This window comes from Chiloscyllium plagiosum, chromosome 10 (genome assembly GCF_004010195.1).
Source record: "Chiloscyllium plagiosum isolate BGI_BamShark_2017 chromosome 10, ASM401019v2, whole genome shotgun sequence".
Taxonomy (NCBI): Eukaryota; Metazoa; Chordata; class Chondrichthyes; order Orectolobiformes; family Hemiscylliidae; genus Chiloscyllium; species Chiloscyllium plagiosum.
Genome location: NC_057719.1, coordinates 93996836 through 94013182, shown reverse-complemented (window position 1 = coordinate 94013182; position 16347 = coordinate 93996836). Strand labels below are relative to the sequence as shown.

The window sequence follows — 16347 nt, the reverse complement described above, 5'->3', positions numbered from 1 at the left end:
CCCACAGTCCAAATATGTGCAGGTGAGGTGAATTGGGCATGCTAAACTGCCTGTAGTGTTAGGTGAAGGGGTAATGTGAGGGTGACGGGTCGGTGTGGACTTGTTGGGCCGACGGGCCTGTTTCCGCACTGTAAGTAATCAAATCTAGATGACTGAAGAACTCCGAGTTACAGAGTATTCCAGTCATGATGTCCTTTACCTTAATGGTGGGAATAGTTTTGGACAGACAGAGGTCATAAGGGAACGAGGTGACATGGGGGAGTGTGACATTTTTGCCATCACAGAGATGTGTGTGACAGAGTTCAGAGCTGAAACCTCGACATCCTGTGATATAAATCTTCGAGGAGAAAGTGAGGTCTGCAGATGCTGGAGATCAGAGCTGAAAATGTGTTGCTAGAACAGCGCAGCAGGTCAGGCAGCATCCAGGGAACAGGAGAATCGACGTTTCGGGCATAAGCCCTTCTTCAGGATTCCTGTTCCCTGGATGCTGCCTGACCTGCTGCGCTGTTCCAGCAACACATTTTCAATCCTGTGATATAAGAATTATAGGCAGCACGGGGGAGGGGGGGCTGGATAAAAGAGGAGGTGGTGTTGCATTATTAATAAGGCGGGTGATATTTTGGAAGGATCTTCAAGTGTCGTTTTGAGGATAGAGCATAGGATCAAAACAATGCCAGACACCCTGCTGTGGATATATTATAGACCACCAAATGAAATAAGATATGTTAGCAGATATATAACCAGTTTATTGAGGTGTGTAAAAACAATATCATTATATTCAGACATTTCAATTTCAAACCTTCATTAGATCAGTGATAACAGTTTAAGGGGGGAATGATGCCTTGGAATCTATTCAAGAGAGCTTTTTTTATTAACATGTAGAAGATACAACAATGGGCGGTTCAGTGCTGGTACCCAATGTGGTATTTGCAGGCAGGATTGGGAGAGAATTACAGGACCAGTGACCATGATATCACGCATTGTGATTTTGTTAAGGAAAAGACCGAAACAAAAGTCTTAAAAATAAGAGGTTTTTGGAATGGGGAGGCAGTTACTATACATATAAAAAAAAGGATCGGGTCTAGCCACAGTACTGTTACGTCTGGGTGAAACTGTAGCAGAACAGCATCTAAGTGGTGGGGGGGGGGGGATTACATGCTCAAAATGGAATTGATGAGGGTATCACTGCGACATCTTATGCCAAAGATAAAATTTAGGAAAACAATCCCAGAGAACTTTGGTTGTCTACAAATATTCAGAACAGAATTAAAAATGAAAGAGAAGCTTAAAGGAGCAATAAAGTGAGCAGATCAATGGAATACCCAGAAGAGAAAACATCGTGTAGGGCCAAACTCAATTATATAAATAAACGAGCAAAAAGGGGGTGATAAAAACATTAGCGGGCAATACTTTAAAGAATCTAAAGACATTTTATCGGTTTATTAAGGGTTAGAGGGTAACAAGAGAAAGAATAGGGAGTATTAGGGACCGAGGAGGCAGCCTGTGCACAGAACCAGAGAATATGTTAAACACGTACTACATATTGGTCTTCACTTTGGAGAAGCACCTCCTGGATTCACTGTCAGTTCCTGACAGTTTGATCCTTGAGCAAATTGATACAGAAGCTGAGAAGAATTGAAAGTTGATGCAGGATGAAAATTGCGCAAATCCCAAGACCTGGATGAACTATATCTTAGACCGTGTGGAAGATGAGGGAGCAGATTTCAGGCTTTTAACTTTGTTTTTTTTTTGTTTTGTCTCTGGCAACAGAGGTGGTGTGATTCAACAGGACGACATCGAATGTAGGTTCAACTTCCACACAGAGTGCTCGAAAAAAAGCCATGGGATTAAAAACTACAATGTCTCACATCAGTGGGAGGGAAACAATTGTAGAAAATTGTGCAGGCTGTTGAGTTTAGACGACAAAATCTTCAAGGCTGAACTGGACATGTTTTTTTTAAACAACGGTTGTGTGGAAAATGCAGGAAAATGCAAGATTATCAGAATAAATATACTCCAATTGAATGGTAAAGCAGACTCAGCGAGCGGATGTGCATACTGTCATTCTTATGTCTAATGTTAAACTTTTTCCAACAGCCTGTATTCACTGGAACATCAATCTCTCTCCCTCCGGAGAGAGAAACAGTTTGGAATGCAATCAAGAGATTCAAGGAATTCATAAATGCAGTACTATTAGACATAAAGTACCAGAGGACTGTGACATCACGGATTGACTGGAGGGGTGAAGATTTGTATCTGCGCAGTCAGCACTACCAGAAGGAAGACCTCAGACAGCCACCCTCCAAGGTCAAGCTGTGACTTGCACTGAAGAACAAATCGCCATGGGCCTGGCGGAAGGAGTGTTTAAGGCCCAAATACAACATCACTGTAGTGGTTCTCCCATTTCCATAACCAAACCTTAATGTCCAGTGGTCGATAGACATTCGTTTAGTAGCAGAGTAGGTAGTAATACTTTGCTTCGAGAGGCTATAGCAAGCAACAGTTCAGCCAAATGTACTGGCAAGCTCAAATAAAGTTCTTTTAATTCGTTGGGCTATCTGGTTGGCATGGACAAGTTGGAACTCAGGGTCTGTTTCCGTGCTGTACATTTCTATGACTCTATGAGTCCAGTCTTACTGCAGTTGAGATGTTAGTTAGGGCAGTCACATATTACCCTTGTGGGATGTCGGAGCTCACGGAGATTTCCACTGTCTCTGATGACTACACATGTGGGACGTGCACACAGCTGCAGCTCGTCGGAGTCCGTATTTGGGAACTGGAGATTGACGCATTCAGGATCATCCGACACACTGAGAACTTAATAGAAAAGAACATTCGTGAGGTGGTCACATCCAAATCCCTCCCTTAGCCATGTTTCTGTAATGATTGACGTATCGCAGTCCCATGTAAATATCCAGTCCCTGAGTTCGTTAGCCTTACCTGTCCGCCCTGTTGCATTTAAGTACACACAATTTAATCCAAAAGGCATTCCCTGCTCCCTGTCGTGTTCCAGGCAGTGAGTTGATGGACGACCACCAGGAATGGCAAAGGGAGTAGACAGAGTGTCCAGAATTCCTCTGCGGCCATTCCCTTTGAAAACAAGTATACCATTCTGGATACTGATTTCGGAGGGGGCGCGGTGTTGGGAAATGATTGTTCAGGGGAAAAGAGCAGTTGTTAGGTTACTTCCAGCACAACTGGCTCTGGGGCACAGCCGGTAAGAATAAAGAAGGTCCGGGACATTTAGCCTCGTACCTTCGGGTGACCATCCTCCAAGGTGGACTTCGGGACAGGGAGCAGAGAAATGTGCCCGAGCAGAGGCTGATAGCTAAGTTTGGTACCCATAAGGAGGGCCTCAACTAGGACCTCGCGTTCATGCCACATTACAGATGATCATCATTGCACTACACAAACACACATAGATATTCCTACACACACACACACTCTCAGATACACACGGACACAGGTACACACAGACGCGCACACAGACACCCACACACACCCTTATGGACTCATACACTCTCACATTCATACATGCACCCCCTCACAGACTTAAGACACTCTGCACTCACTATACACACATACACACACACACACACTTTCTCACACTCACAACCCACACCACAGACAGACAGACACACACAGACAGACAAAGACCCTCATGAACACATATATTTGTGGGGTTAATTTGTACTTGCAGAGTTACATTGTACTTTGCTCAAAAACTGCACTAATTCATGTAAAACTCTGAGCTCAAAAACTGTATGAATTTATGTAAAACTCTGTTATCTCACTTTTTAGATTAGAATCAATCTAAACATCAGGTCATAGACAGAGAACACAGGGGGCTAACAACTTCAACATATTGTTTAGCTATCACCACTGTTAACAGCTAACCCGAGAATGCAACTTTAATAAAAAGGTTGTGTGGCTTACACATGAAAGAAGTGAAACTATCACTGTATTCTAACAGATGAAAGGCTTAACAGACAATCAATTCTTCAATGTATAATTACCTCGACAGTGGTAATCTCCTGATTACTTCCAGTGTCATGAGCTAGTGAAGTTAAGAATACGAGGAAAGAGCATATAAATACCTGTCTAAAATATTGGTGCAAGGGGAGGGATTCAGAATTTTAGATCATTGGGATCTTTTCTGTGACAAAGTTGACTTTCTCAAGAGGGATTGGTCGCACAAGCAATGGGGAGGGGGAACAAATATCTTCGCAGCCAGCTTTACTAGTGCTACAAGGGAGGGTTTAAATAAGAATGGTGGGTGGGGACGTGGTATCCTCAAGAGCAAGGAGGCAAGTGAAAGGCTGGAAGGAGATACAGAAATAGTACGTTGAAGAGACAGGTCAGGCTTGAACACAACAGAGAGCAAGGAATGCCTGTTGGATTAAATTGCATTTATTTTAATTCCAAAGAGCTGACAGATTAGGCCGATGAACTCAGGGCATGGATAGATACGTCGGACTGGGATAGTATCGATAATACACAAACATGGTTGAGGGATGGATATAACTGACAGCTTAATGTACTAGGGAAAGGTGCATTATGAGGGAAAGGAATGGTGGAAGGAGGGGAGAGGAGTTGCTTTTCTGATTAAGGGGTGTGTCATAGCAATGATCAGAGATAAAATAACAAAAGGATCAACTAGGGAGGGCTTGTGGGTTGAACTAAGAAATAAGAAGGGGATGGTGACATTATTTGGTTGTACTGCAGTTCCCCAAATAGTCAACAGGAATTAGAGGAACAAGAATATGTACAGAGAGTGGAGATACTTGCAGGAACAGTAGGGTTGTTATAACAGGCGTTTTAATTTTTATAACACAGACTGGGACTGGCAGAGCGTTAAGGGATTTGATGGGACAGAATCCATTAAATGCGTCAGGAAAGTTTCCTCAAGCAGTATATAGAGGGTCCTAACCAGGAAGGGGCAAACCTTGACGCACTCTTAAGGAATAGGTCAGGAGAGGTGAGAGAGGTGACCGTCAATTCATACTTTGGGACCAGTGATCATCGATTTTTTAATTTTAAAATAGCCATGGAGAGGGGAAAAACTAATCACAGAACTAAGTGTGATTCTGTAAGTTCCGTGGTTAGCGCTGCTGCCTCACAGTACTAGGGGCTCGGGTTCGATTCCAACCTTGGGTGACTGTCTGTGTGGAGTTGGAACTTGCTCCCCATGTCTGTGTGCGTTTCCTCGCACTGTCCAAAGATATGTAAGCTGGGGGAATTGCAAATATTGTGTTCAGGGATTGGGAGGTTATGTGCATTAGTCAGGGGTAAATGTAGAGTAATAGTGTAGGGGAATTGGTCTGAATCCGTTAACTTTCAAAGGGTGGGTGTGGACTTGTTGAGCCAAATGGCCTTTTTGCACACACTGTAGAATTTCGATGAATCTGCATTTCCTTGGTTTGTATTTTGTGAAACCTCTCTGCTCTTCACTTGCAATCCAGTGAAAGTGTCAGTTGGTGAGATCTTCAAACAGTTACTGGGGTGGTATCAGGATGTTCTTCTTCCTAAACTACATGGTAATGTTCAAGGTCGAGGGCATGTTTCTGAAAAGGGAACCAATGATCATGATCAGCAACTGGTAGGAAACAAAAACAAACTCCAGTTATGCTGTCGACTTCAGCGGGAGCATACTGTCAAACATTTACATCTGAGAATACATTTCAGCAACTGACAAGGTCAAATTAACAGAAACTAACATGCTCAATTGGTCATTCTATTGTAGAGACACCGTCTCCCCCCTCGCTTTATGGCCTGGTCTCCTCCTGTCAGGAGCACAACACCGGTTCTGATCTTTGGTTGTTTGGCAATAGAATATTCACCTGATGTCACCAAGGTAACCTGGAAGAAAGGTGGGGAGCTGATCACGACTGGATTGAAGACTTAACCATCAGTGAGAAACAAGAAGGGAACCTACACCCTGAGCAGCCAGTTAACCCTGCCCGAGTCAGCGGTAGGTTGCCCTAGCAAAATCTACTGTGAGTTTCAACACAGCGGGTCACACAAGACCAAAGAAGGGCCATGTCCAGGTACATGTTGTGTGAACTGAGATAAACAGACCATCTCGGATTAACATGAATAAGTCATTATTTATAACAGTTTTCAAATAATCACCTTATACAGCACAGGAAAAAGCACTTTGGTACATCTAGTCCACGTCTATAAATAACAGCCACCTAACTATTCCAGTCTCATGGGGCGGCATTTGATCCAGTGCCTGATGTGACTTGCCTTTGCAAGTATGCACCTAAATGCTTCATACTTATTATGAGCAGCTCAGTCTGTACATGACTTATTGGCACTGAGCTCCAGACTCACACCACCCTCTGTTTGATTTTGTATTTCCCTGAGATCCTCCTAAACCTCCTGGCCTTACCTTCACCCTGTGCCCCTGAGGCATTGATCTCTCCTTCAAGGGGAAAGGTTTCATCCAGTTTACCCTGTGTGGAATTAATTTTGGCATCGACATCACAACCATCTGCTCCCTAATTCTTCTCTACTCCAAAGAACTCCCCGTCCCCCGTCTATCTAATCTAGTTCATAACTAAACCCCTCTAACGCAGGCAAAATCCTGGCGAATCTCATCAATGCTGTCTTCATTGTAATCACATCCCTTCAATAACATGCACACAACGCTTCAGTATGGCCTAACCAGTGTTTAATTAAGTTCCAGTATCATCTCCCCACACTTCATTGTCAATATCTTGGCTAATAAAAGCAAATATCCTCCACACCGTCTTAGCCTCTTTATCCAGAATACACAGTACTACAGGAGATCGGTGCATACGTACACCAAAGATCGTCCGTCCTTTCCAGGGTTCCACCATTCAAAACGTAATACCTCGCAGTTTCCTTCTGCCAAATTACATCATCTTACATTTATCCAGAACGATTTCCATTTGCAACTTCTCTTCACATATAACCAACCCTTGTATATCCTCCTGCAAACTAAAGCTATTATGGTCATGACTTACCAACACGACAATTTTCCTTTCATCTGTGAATTTACTGGTTAACCTTCCTACATCGGAGTTTCAATCATTGGTATATAAAAGAAATAGCAAGGAAATCAACATCAATACCTGCAGAACACAACGAGACATAGATTTCCAGTCACGCAGACAACCTCTGACCATTATCCCCTGCTTCCATCACTCAGCCAGTTCTGGATCCATTCTGTCAAATTAACTCGGATCCCATTGGCTCTAATTATTGCTATCATCTGGACATCGAGTTATCTCTCTGAAAACTGCCATCAAATTATTAGACATGACTTCTTCTCAATCAATTGTTGATTGATCTTCCAAATTCCGCTTCTCAATATTTTCCCTACCACTAAGACTAGCTTGACAGATCTGTGGTTTCATTGTTTATCCCTTCCTTCGTCCTGCATAACATTGCAACGTTGGCTGATCTACACTCACTTGACACAACTGCTGTGGCCAGACAGTAATACTAAATTATTGTCAGTGACCCAATTATTTCATCCTTTGCATCGCTCAACAGCTTGGTATACTTTCAATCTGCCCAGGAAATATAACCACTTTTCATCCAGCAAGGCAACACAGAACATCACGTCATGTGTCCTAATTTCTGGAAGTACATCACAACACTCCTCCATGATTTCTGTCCCCACATTGTCCGTCTTACTAGTGAACACTGACACAACACATTCGTTTCGACCACAACCTAATCCTCCGGTTCCACTCCAATAATAACACTTAATGGGCATTACTGTTTCCCGAATAATTCTTTTATTATGAATGAACCTGTAACTTTTAAAAATATTTTCCTTTATTTTGACTGCTATTATTTTCTCATGGTCCCTTTTGCTCTTCTAATTCTTTTGTCTTTCAAACTCCCCCTTGCACGTTCTGTACTCCATACTAATTTCTATTGTTTTGAGATTTCAGTATAGACCGAAAGCCTCCCTTGTTTCTCTTTATCTAACCCTCCATGCCCTTTGGTGTCCAGAGCCCGCTGCATTCTTGGTCCCACGCAGTGACTTCCTGGGAAATGTCCTCCCTGTGAATTTCCTATCTCTTTCTTAAATGTGTCACACTGCTCTGACTCAGATTTACCAAGAAGTGTCAGCTTCCAGTCCACTCTGGTCAAGTCATTGCCTGATCTTACTAAAATTACCCTTCCCCTTTTCAGAACTTGGGGCCAATTTCTATTCCTTTGCAGTACAATCTGAAATCCAACTGATTTACGATCACTGTCTCCAAAGTGCTCCACCATTGATGTTTTACCCACTGGGTCGATTTCATTCCCTAAGGTTCACCCCTCTCTTGCAAGGTCTAGATTAAAATTCTCAGTATTAAACACATACTTTGTTAAAATATTCTCCTGGGGGCATTTTCTGAATTGTGCTCCCTCTAAATTTTTGACAACATGAATATCCAAGCCGATGCTGATGAAATTAAAAACCTCTTTTCTCATTCCCCTATTTAATTTACGTGTCACTGAAATTTGCCCATGTATTTGCATTTGGTCTTTTGGACAATATAGTAAGATCTATCGTGCTCTCCCAGTTGTAATGTTTGCTGTATTTTGGTTTTGAAGTACTGTCCATTTGCCTTTGTTCGAGGAGATATCCATGATTTCATTTCTCTTTACAGCCTAACATACTCTTGTCAGAATTGCGACAGACGCAACATTTTGTACGGCACACCCCCGGCCCCATCCTTTTCCATCTTTCCCTGTCTCGCCTGAAGGCACTAAATCCTGGAATATTGAATAGCCACTCCTGCTCCGCTCTCAATATGTCTCCGTGATAGCAACCGCATCATTTCCTCATTTATGCTGGTAATTTCTGCCTTGTTCATCAGACTCTGTTTTTAAAACGAATACCATCCAACGTTGCATCTCCCTTCTGATATAACCAGCCTATAGTTTCTCTGCCTCCTTGACTCCCTTGCTGTATCCTATAATTTTACCCTTTCACATTGTCCTGCTGATGTTTCTGTGTGGATCCCAGCTTCTCCAGCACTTTGCACAATTATGATTGTTATATCCATTAACCACAAGAAACCTTAATATTTGAGAACTGATTGAATTTGTTCTGAAATTCGTCAGATAATTTATGCGATGTGTTTCCGAAAGATCCAGGTATTCTCCAACCAACTCTTCTCCGAACTGTGAGCTCCAGAAATCGCAAGCAGCAAGTTTGCAACCGTCGTCTGTTCAATCATCGATTTCCATCCGAAGTCAATCTCCGTGATTTGGTTAAAAAATGGCCGACCCTTGGATTCTGGCTTCTTCACATCTCCCGTGTGTGAGGCAAACGGGAACTTCTCGGTGACGAGTCGACTGATGGTCCCTTATGGTGAATGGTTCAACAGCGCGGTCTATACCTGCCAGGTCACTCATGGCGAGAACATTCAAAGTAAAAACATCACCGCACTCCACGGTAAGAGACACAAACTAAGAGAGCTACAAATCATTGTGAACTCTGATGTGAATCAAACACACTAATTTATCAGGCGTAGTAAACAGCACAGTACAGCTTCTCATTTCCCAAAATGCCACGTATCTCATTTCAGTTTAAGTGTTACATTCGCATTGCTCATGACTCAACCTTTTGGCAAGTCAGAAAAGCATGTTTCCTCTCTGTTGAAGATAGATATATAGACAATGAGCTTTGTTAAGTAGTTTGTTGCCTGACCATGCTGGGAAAGGCATTCAGAGTGCTGAACCCTTGCCTGGTAGCCGCTTCAAGGATAGGTTTGGGGGTGGAGGGGAGATATTGGATAGATATCTGATTGAAACATAGAAAATACTGAGAGACTGAGATCGAGTGAACACGGAATAGATGTTTTGATTGGTAGGCGAGACGAGGATCCAAGGGCACAGTCTCGGGGTCAAAGGAGCACCGTTTAGAACTGAGATGGGGAGGAATTTCTTCAGCCAGACGGTGATGAGGATGTGGAACTTGTTGCTGCAGCCGGCTGTGGAGGCCAGGCCATTGTGTGTATTCAAGCCAGAGATAGATCGGCTCTTGTTTGGTACGGGGAGAAGACAGTAGAATGGCTTTAGCCCGAAACGTCGATTTTCCTGCTCGTCGGATGCTGCCTGACCTGCTGTGTTTTTCCAGCATCATTCTGATCTAAACTCTGGATTGGCTGAACAGCCTGAATCTGATCCTCTATCTTATGATGTTGTCATCTCAAAATGACGTGGTTAAAATATGCAGCGACCCTTACTTGAAAATAAATCAAAATGTGTTCAATGCTTCATTCCCTGCTCAGGAATGAACTGTTGGCCTTGGACATTGTACGACATCGATTTTTATCTGGTACTGAGCTCTTTAACTTCATTTATGGGATCAGACCACAGACCAAGTGGGTATCACATTTGATGAACTGGGATAAACGTGATCTCACTGAGTTCTTTAAAATGCTCTCTGTAATTAGTGGATGATTCAGGAGAATAAATTCTGGGAAGAACGCTACAATAGGGATGAATGAACGAGGAACTCGAGACAGGCTGATTTAGACTGGTTTCGGGTGGTGATGTTTACACAGTGAGTGCACTGTAAAATTAGTGCACATTTCCATCGCGTTTGTAGATTAACTTAAGACGCTTTTGTTTGTTTGGTTTTCTCCCCTGCTTTATGAAGAAATTTTAAAATGCAGCTTGGCAAATATAGTGAAAGTACAGACCAGTCATGAACTAACTGAATGGAGGGAAAGACTTAAGGAGATGGGTGTCCTTCTCGTTATCCAATGCTGTACTCAATGTCTTGTTTTCAGATCTACTCAAAACACAGCCCACGAGGAACAATTACATAAATTAGAGAATGACATCACACCAATAACGCAAAGTATTTTTGATCATTAAATATAATGGACAGAATTTCCATGGCTGTTCACCGCTCCTGTAATCCTTTAGGACTCTGCAAAGAGAATTATTATTGTTTATTATAATTTGTCCAAAATTTGGGATGTGATTTGGCAGTCAGCGTGACCAGCAGCATTTGCACCTAAGGGTTATGAACATGGAAATGAACTCATTATATTCATGTTACTCTTGTCACAAGTATCAATAGATGGTCTTAAGTGAGAGACAGACTCTGAAAGAAAGGTTACATGATGGTATCTTCGATGATTTTACTTTTTTTCCCAGGTTTCACTTGTTACAAAGCCAGTGGTCTTTCGGAATAATTAAATAGGGTATGTTATAGGTAATCACAAATGTTTCACAAATCAAAATACATCAACAATAGTAAGCATCGTTTCAGCAATGGTTCGAGTTGCCATTTTGAAGGTGGTGTCTTTACCCAGTGAAGAAGTAATCTGAAAATTGGGTGTTTGAATCATAAAGGGTCATTTTTCATTGACTTTGAGTTTTGTTTCATAGAAGATACCGAGTGCCACCTAACACCGTTAAAATCCTCCCACCCGCCAGTAGAACAAGTCTTACTGGAGGTGACGGTGACGTTAACCTGCGTGAATCATAAAGGGTCATTTTTCATTGACTTTGAGTTTTGTTTCATAGAAGATACCAAGTGCCACCCTAACACCGTTAAAATCCTCCCACCCGCCAGTAGAACAAGTCTTACTGGAGGTGACGGTGACGTTAACCTGCGTTGTGTCCAGTCTTCCTTCTGGAGTTAACGTGACCTGGAAACAAGAAAGGAAACCTCTGAAATCAGAGATTGCTGAGCAGCCTGGACAGAATCCCGACAGCGTGATCAGCAAATTAGACATTTCCACTGAAGCCTGGCTGAGTGGCGTTACTTTTGAATGTGTGGTGTAAAAATCAGAATCTGCCGACTCCATCCACAAGGAGAAAGGTGAGCGGTGAGATTAAAGCACACAGGGTCCCATGTGTAATCCAGATCCAGTTACATCAATGGCAGGCTTTGATTGGTAATGAACAAACACCGTTGGGAGCATTAATGATGCATCTGAAGGCAGGACAGCTAAGTAGCTGCTTAAGAAAAAGATGGACCAAAGGATATTGTATTCTGATTAAGTCAGATAAGGTGAGAAGAAGTCTGGGTTGTGACGTCACCATCAGCAATGACAATTGGACAGAATGCCCTTGTTGTGGGCTGGAGACATGGAGGCAACTTTCACATTAAACTTTACATTTTTTTACTGAAGAAAAAGGGGAACATTCTGCTCCTTTAGAAAATGAAAGTGAACAAATCCCAAATTAAACATGGTGTATTTTAATATTTAGTGAAATTGTGATATTGGTTCAGGATTTTTTTTGGTTGATTTCTATTTGTCTCCAATATTCTGCAGTGATTAATCCGCTGGAGCCATCAGTGTCGGTCCTCCTGCCACCAACAGAAGAAATCTCCGCTCAGAGGTTTCTCTCCCTCACCTGTTTAGTGAGAGGTTTCTACCCCCGAGCGATCTTCGTCAAGTGGACAAACAATGACAAGCCGGTGAATCCCAGTAACTACAAGAACACCGAGGTGATGGCGGAGAGTGACAACACCTCCTTCTTCATCTACAGCCTGTTATCCATTACAGCGGAGGAGTGGGCCAGCGGTGCTTCTTACTTCTGTGTGGTGGGACATGAAGCGATTCCATTGAAGATCATCAACAGTACAGTCGATAAATCCAGCGGTAAACCGAGTTTCGTAAACATTTCACTTGCACTGATGGACATTGTTAATTCATTTCAATGAAAATCTCAAAGTTGCATTTAATAATTCAACAGAAGTAATAAAAGTTTTCTTTCCTCCAATTGAGTTAAATATTGAATTAATTGTTTCTCACTCTGACTTACATTCCATCTGTGTAATTAAAGTGGATTATTAACAGGTCGAGGACGAGTGTCTTGTGCAGTTAATGTTCCCTGCTCAGATACACACTGGTTCAGAGACAGAGTAAAGCTCACTCATTGCAGGATTCCGCCAAGTACCTTATCCATCTTAAATCCCTCTGTTACAAAATCTGACAATGCCCATTTTATGTCAAGGGTAGACCACGAGTTTTGAACTTGGTGTTCTTGATTCCCCCGATTGGACATTCTTACAAAATTCATGTCAGTTTTAAACTGACACATTGCACCATTTGGAAATGTAAATTTAAGACATTTTAAAATTAAATTTGATTGGAACATACCAATCGTAAAGAGTGCAGAACAGTTTGAATGTAACCTTTGTTTTTGGGGAACTTCCAGGGATCTTGCGCCAGCGCATGAGTCGAAAGAATGTATCTTCACTTTCACACCAAAGAGAGTCGACAGATAAGTTGTCGTGGAGCAGAGGGGAGGGGAACGTTGAATGTTATCAGTGGGGATTTGAACTCACGCCTTTTCTCTCAGAGACAGAAATTCTATCACTACAACAGAAGAGTTGCTCATAAAACGCTTATCTCTCCACGACGATTGGAAATGTTTCCTACAACACCAAGGTCAAATCTAATTATGGGCAATCCATTAAAATTAGAACAATAAATTAGAATAATAAATATTGCAGTCTGGTATAAGAACAGATACAGAGAGATCATCGCAAATACACACGTAATAACACATATACGGGCTCTCACCTGAAGACACATATTTATGTGCACACTCAAATGTGCATATAGATAAAATGTCACACACGCATACTCGCACAGAGCCACACATGCAAGTGGTACTTGAACACTCACCTAAGCTCATACAAAACCTCACATACACCGAAAGAAAATCATTTGCACAAATGAACAGGGGTACTCATACATAATCATGAGAAACATAGACACACGGTAACACACAAATGGGCATGAATACATATACATTCATCCAGCACAATGCGTACAGCACAATACACGCATGAACACACAGATACAAATTCTGAAAAAATGTCCTCCCACATGTATACTCACACAGGCACGTAAGTGCACAGAGATAAAAATTAATATCATTATTTTCCCATTTTCAGAATCACAAACATTCAATGACAAAGGCAGCTTAATTAGTTATTTTTATACCACATTGATCGGCATATATACAATGTCACATGTACACACAAATTTGGAATCTCACATGCAGACGCACAAGTGCATAGATCAACAAATAGAAGGGCGTTTATTAAATAAGGATAATGGGCACAAGCATCAGCAAGCATCCACAAACAATAACACAAACAAGCTTATCAGGAGATGGTTTAGGAAAGTTTGCCACACAAGCAAACATCATCATATAAATATAAACATCCACCAAAACATAACATCGCATGCTAACATTTATTCAGCATAAACATGAAAATAACCCTGTGTAAGTAGGATCTGAAACAGACACATAAGCACACATTTTCGATAGCACGAATGAAAAGTGAACACTCACAAAGACATTAAATGATAAGCATAGACAGCAACGAAGTGGCATATTAGCATGATGATGCATACACAATGTGAAAAGATCAAAACTTAGATGCACAAACACATGAGCACACCAGCAGTAAAGGAACAGGAATATGTTTATTCATGCACAGACTCCAACATGGGCAAGAATGAAGTAAGAGACTCTCATAACCACATACACAAACATTAAAGGAAAACCAAACACACCAAGTAGTAGATCAAATAAATTAAGGAACACATGTACAAAAACTCATTCCTAAATATGCAGATCCTACAAACAAAAATATGAAGCAATGTCCTGACTGTGATGTCACTGAAATTCACGATTAGCTAAGCAATTGGTCACCAATACATAAAGATGAGAATCACATTAGAACTTTTATTCAGTGATGGCCACAATTTTCAACTAAACTGCTGTCACAGCCTATATTTAAAATACAATGATATAATTAAAATAATCATTCGTAATAAGCATTCCTCAAATAATAATATCCTTAAATAATAGATTCAAAGAAAAATAATTTAAAACGTTCTGACATGGACAATGAAGAAAGAACATGTGCAGTTAGTATTTGTAATTTCTTGCTGAGAGTCAATAATGCACTAATAGATACAGATGAGAGTCACACTTGAGAAATACCTGACTGCTTTATGAAGATGTAATGCTCTCCGATTACATGACTTGGATGCAGATAGATCGATCTGGATCAATAAACAATGTAAATGCGTTCTTTCAGCCTTATTTTCATAGATTCAATAGATCGCACTTGGATTGAATACTATGAGGATGATAACAGCAACATCTAGACAACTGCTTCCACGTTCATCACCTTGTTCTTCCTGAGTATTTTCTACAGCGCTGCCGTCACTCTGGTGAAGGTGAGAATAATCACATCTTTCTCACGCCAAGCAGCCCAATATGTTTTGTGAAATCTCTAAGTGTGCCATTGAATAAACATTAAATCTGAAAGTCCCTGATCATAAATGTCTGCGTCATTGTATTATTTCTCTTTTCCAGGTTGGGGGAATGAGTTGTGGACCCCTTTGATTTTCCTGATCTGCTTATCAAGGTCTCTGAATCCCCTAACTACAATCTGTCCTGTTGCTGACTCGAACAGTGAGATTATTTCAGTTTATCAGTGTGTAATTGAGACAATTATTGATGGATTTTCGTTTTTACTTTGATATCGTTGAGATGGTTGTGGTTGGAAGAATTTGTAGCTTCCCAGTTGTTTGCAGCCCGTTTGTTTTGTTTTTATTTGTTCCTTACTCAGAATGGTTGCCTACCCTTTCTGATGAGCCTTTGTATTCCCTTTCTTGTGACTGTTACTGATGTACAGAAAATTCCCAGCTCACAGCGCATGTGTTCTCGTCTCAATATGGCATCCAGCCATTATATTCACTTCTGTTAGCTTTTACATCAACTTTTCGGATAAAAATGCTTTCTGAAATGGTTAATAAATCTCGAATGAATATGCACTAACCTTGAGTTTGTGTAATTCTTTCTTGAAGGCCAGTCAGTAATAATACATTTTCCCACATCCGACTCCTTTCCCAGCCAAATACTTTCACTTGTTCTGTTTGGTTGTGTTTCATCCAGTCATTTAGTTTAATGCAGTGCTACCATGCAGCCCACTAATGTAAATCCATCTTTCACACCATATGCCTGATGGAACACTCCAGAGGCAGAATGATTAGAGAACATTTCCGCTTATGCACCAGGGGTCACAGCCTCAGGTCACGTAATGACAGAAGCCAATAAAAGGCAGGCAATGGAGTTTGATAGTTGACTCTACACTGTCTAAACTTAATGTACTCCCAATGTCTGGACAGCTTGGGTCAGTAATGCAGAAATAACCACCTAAAACGCCCAACTAAACATTTATCAGCCACAAATGTCAACGTTCAGTCAGGTATTCAGACACAACACGTGCATAGTCCAATGGCGGATTCTCAGAACTGGAGTTTTCCTCACACATAAATCTCATGGAGCACAATTCCTGGGATGTTTCTGACACAC

At 41.4% G+C, this 16347-nt stretch overlaps 1 pseudogene; it reads left to right on the top strand.

The window, feature by feature from the left end:
- Positions 1-2683: 2683 nt before the first annotated feature.
- LOC122554036 lies at positions 2684-12664 on the top strand (annotated as a pseudogene).
- Positions 12665-16347: the final 3683 nt, after the last annotated feature.